Source organism: Xyrauchen texanus, chromosome 32, assembly GCF_025860055.1.
Source record: "Xyrauchen texanus isolate HMW12.3.18 chromosome 32, RBS_HiC_50CHRs, whole genome shotgun sequence".
NCBI lineage: Eukaryota > Metazoa > Chordata > Actinopteri > Cypriniformes > Catostomidae > Xyrauchen > Xyrauchen texanus.
Window position 1 is genome coordinate 29,067,631 of NC_068307.1, and position 4,525 is coordinate 29,072,155.

Sequence of the window (4,525 nt, forward strand, 5' to 3'; positions counted from 1 at the left end):
GTTAGAGCCCCCTACAGTTCACATCTGTGAGGGGTATAATGTGTTAGAGCCCCCTACAGTTCACATCTGTGAGGGGTAAAATGTGTTAGAGCGCCCCTACAGTTCACATCTGTGAGGGGTATAATGTGTTAGAGCGCCACCTACAGTTCACATCTGTGAGGGGTAAAATGTGTTAGAGCGCCCCCTACAGTTCACATCTGTGAGGGGTAAAATGTGTTAGAGCGCCACCTACAGTTCACATCTGTGAGGGGTAAAATGTGTTAGAGAAGCCCCTACAGTTCACATCTGTGAGGGGTATAATGTGTTAGAGCGCCCCCTACAGTTCACATCTGTGAGGGGTAAAATGTGTTAGAGAAGCCCCTACAGTTCACATCTGTGAGGGGTATAATGTGTTAGAGCGCCCCCTACAGTTCACATCTGTGAGGGGTATAATGTGTTAGAGCGCCCCCTACAGTTCACATCTGTGAGGGGTATAATGTGTTAGAGCGCCCCCTACAGTTCACATCTGTGAGGGGTAAAATGTGTTAGAGCGCCACCTACAGTTCACATCTGTGAGGGGTAAAATGTGTTAGAGCGCCACCTACAGTTCACATCTGTGAGGGGTATAATGTGATAGAGCGCCCCCTACAGTTCACATCTGTGAGGGGTATAATGTGTTAGAGCGCCCCCTACAGTTCACATCTGTGAGGGGTAAAATGTGTTAGAGCGCCCCCTACAGTTCACATCTGTGAGGGGTCAAATGTGTTAGAGCGCCCCCTACAGTTCACATCTGTGAGGGGTATAATGTGTTAGAGCGCCACCTACAGTTCACATCTGTGAGGGGTATAATGTGTTAGAGCGCCACCTACAGTTCACATCTGTGAGGGGTAAAATGTGTTAGAGCGCCACCTACAGTTCACATCTGTGAGGGGTAAAATGTGTTAGAGCGCCCCCTACAGTTCACATCTGTGAGGGGTATAATGCGTTAGAGCGCCCCCTACAGTTCTTATCTGTGAGGGGTAAAATGTGTTAGAGCGCCCCCTACAGTTCACATAGGTGAGGGGTAAAATGTGTTAGAGCGCCACCTACAGTTCACATCTGTGAGGGGTAAAATGTGTTAGAGCGCCCCCTAGAGTTCACATCTGTGAGGGGTATAATGTGTTAGAGCGCCCCCTACAGTTCACATCTGTGAGGGGTATAATGTGTTAGAGCGCCCCTACAGTTCACATCTGTGAGGGGTAAAATGTGTTAGAGCTCCCTACAGTTCACATCTGTGAGGGGTATAATGTGTTAGAGCCCCCTACAGTTCACATCTGTGAGGGGTAAAATGTGTTAGAGCGCCAACTACAGTTCTCATCTGTGAGGGGTATAATGTGTTAGAGCCCCCTACAGTTCACATCTGTGAGGGGTATAATGTGTTAGAGCCCCCTACAGTTCACATCTGTGAGGGGTAAAATGTGTTAGAGCGCCCCTACAGTTCACATCTGTGAGGGGTAAAATGTGTTAGAGCGCCACCTACAGTTCACATCTGTGAGGGGTATAATGTGTTAGAGCCCCCTACAGTTCACATCTGTGAGGGGTAAAATGCGTTAGAGCCCCCTACAGTTCACATCTGTGAGGGGTATAATGTGTTAGAGCCCCCTACAGTTCACATCTGTGAGGGGTAAAATGTGTTAGAGCCCCCTACAGTTCACATCTGTGAGGGGTATAATGTGTTAGAGCCACCTACAGTTCACATCTGTGAGGGGTAAAATGTGTTAGAGCGCCCCCTACAGTTCACATCTGTGAGGGGTAAAATGTGTTAGAGCACCACCTACAGTTCACATCTGTGAGGGGTAAAATGTGTTAGAGAAGCCCCTACAGTTCACATCTGTGAGGGGTATAATGTGTTAGAGCGCCCCCTACAGTTCACATCTGTGAGGGGTAAAATGTGTTAGAGAAGCCCCTACAGTTCACATCTGTGAGGGGTATAATGTGTTAGAGCGCCCCCTACAGTTCACATCTGTGAGGGGTATAATGTGTTAGAGCCCCCTACAGTTCACATCTGTGAGGGGTAAAATGTGTTAGAGCGCCACCTACAGTTCACATCTGTGAGGGGTAAAATGTGTTAGAGCCACCTACAGTTCACATCTGTGAGGGGTATAATGTGATAGAGCCCCCTACAGTTCACATCTGTGAGGGGTATAATGTGTTAGAGCCCCCTACAGTTCACATCTGTGAGGGGTAAAATGTGTTAGAGCTCCCTACAGTTCACATCTGTGAGGGGTCAAATGTGTTAGAGCGCCCCTACAGTTCACATCTGTGAGGGGTATAATGTGTTAGAGCGCCACCTACAGTTCACATCTGTGAGGGGTATAATGTGTTAGAGCGCCACCTACAGTTCACATCTGTGAGGGGTAAAATGTGTTAGAGCCACCTACAGTTCACATCTGTGAGGGGTAAAATGTGTTAGAGCCACCTACAGTTCACATCTGTGAGGGGTATAATGTGTTAGAGCCCCCTACAGTTCACATCTGTGAGGGGTATAATGTGTTAGAGCCTCCTACAGTTCACATCTGTGAGGGGTCAAATGTGTTAGAGCCCCCTACAGTTCACATCTGTGAGGGGTCAAATGTGTTAGAGCGCCCCTACAGTTCACATCTGTGAGGGGTCAAATGTGTTAGAGCCCCCTACAGTTCACATCTGTGAGGGGTCAAATGTGTTAGAGCCCCCTACAGTTCACATCTGTGAGGGGTATAATGTGTTAGAGCCCCCTACAGTTCACATCTGTGAGGGGTATAATGTGTTAGAGCCCCCTACAGTTCACATCTGTGAGGGGTATAATGTGTTAGAGCCCCCTACAGTTCACATCTGTGAGGGGTATAATGCGTTAGAGCCCCCTACAGTTCACATCTGTGAGGGGTATAATGCGTTAGAGCCCCCTACAGTTCACATCTGTGAGGGGTCAAATGCGTTAGAGCGCCCCTACAGTTCACATCTGTGAGGGGTCAAATGCGTTAGAGCGCCCCTACAGTTCACATCTGTGAGGGGTCAAATGCGTTAGAGCGCCCCTACAGTTCACATCTGTGAGGGGTCAAATGCGTTAGAGCGCCCCCTACAGTTCACATCTGTGAGGGGTAAAATGCGTTAGAGCGCCCCTACAGTTCACATCTGTGAGGGGTCAAATGCGTTAGGCGCCCCCTACAGTTCACATCTGTGAGGGGTCAAATGCGTTAGCGCCCCTACAGTTCACATCTGTGAGGGGTCATAATGCGTTAGAGCGCTCCCTACAGTTCACATCTGTGAGGGGTATAATGTGTTAGAGCTCCCTACAGTTCACATCTGTGAGGGGTAAAATGCGTTAGAGCCCCCTACAGTTCACATCTGTGAGGGGTAAAATGCGTTAGAGCGCCCCTACAGTTCACATCTGTGAGGGGTATAATGCGTTAGAGCGCCCCTACAGTTCACATCTGTGAGGGGTAAAATGCGTTAGAGCGCCCCTACAGTTCACATCTGTGAGGGGTAAAATGCGTTAGAGCGCCCCCTACAGTTCACATCTGTGAGGGGTAAAATGCGTTAGAGCGCCCCTACAGTTCACATCTGTGAGGGGTATAATGCGTTAGAGCCCCCTACAGTTCACATCTGTGAGGGGTATAATGCGTTAGAGCCCCCTACAGTTCACATCTGTGAGGGGTAAAATGCGTTAGAGCGCCCTCTACAGTTCACATCTGTGAGGGGTAAAATGCGTTAGAGCGCCCCTACAGTTCACATCTGTGAGGGGTATAATGCGTTAGAGCCCCCTACAGTTCACATCTGTGAGGGGTAAAATGCGTTAGAGCGCCCCTACAGTTCACATCTGTGAGGGGTAAAATGTGTTAGAGCCCCCTACAGTTCACATCTGTGAGGGGTATAATGTGTTAGAGCGCCCCTACAGTTCACATCTGTGAGGGGTAAAATGTGTTAGAGCGCCCCTACAGTTCACATCTGTGAGGGGTAAAATGTGTTAGAGCGCCCCTACAGTTCACATCTGTGAGGGGTATAATGTGTTAGAGCGCCCCTACAGTTCACATCTGTGAGGGGTAAAATGTGTTAGAGCCCCCTACAGTTCACATCTGTGAGGGGTAAAATGCGTTAGAGCGCCCCTACAGTTCACATCTGTGAGGGGTATAATGTGTTAGAGCCCCCTACAGTTCACATCTGTGAGGGGTATAATGTGTTAGAGCTCCCCTACAGTTCACATCTGTGAGGGGTAAAATGTGTTAGAGCGCCCCTACAGTTCACATCTGTGAGGGGTAAAATGTGTTAGAGCGCTCCCTACAGTTCACATCTGTGAGGGGTAAAATGTGTTAGAGCGCCCCTACAGTTCACATCTGTGAGGGGTATAATGTGTTAGAGCTCCCCTATAGTTCACATCTGTGAGGGGTAAAATGTGTTAGAGCCCCCTACAGTTCACATCTGTGAGGGGTAAAATGTGTTAGAGCTCCCCTACAGTTCACATCTGTGAGGGGTAAAATGTGTTAGAGCGCCCCCTACAGTTCACATCTGTGAGGGGTAAAATGTGTTAGAG

General features: G+C 48.8%; 1 long non-coding RNA gene across 2 annotated transcripts; it reads right to left on the reverse strand.

The window, feature by feature from the left end:
• Positions 1-218: 218 nt before the first annotated feature.
• On the reverse strand, positions 219-1,024 carry LOC127626140 (uncharacterized). 2 transcript variants are annotated; one of them, XR_007968411.1, is made up of 3 exons: positions 889-1,024; positions 581-844; positions 219-492 (listed from the first exon to the last, which is right to left on the reverse strand). It is a non-coding gene; the product is annotated as an uncharacterized LOC127626140 (long non-coding RNA). The 2 variants fall into 2 exon arrangements; XR_007968412.1 differs by having other exon boundaries at positions 363-448.
• Between the last annotated feature and the right edge of the window lie 3,501 nt (positions 1,025-4,525).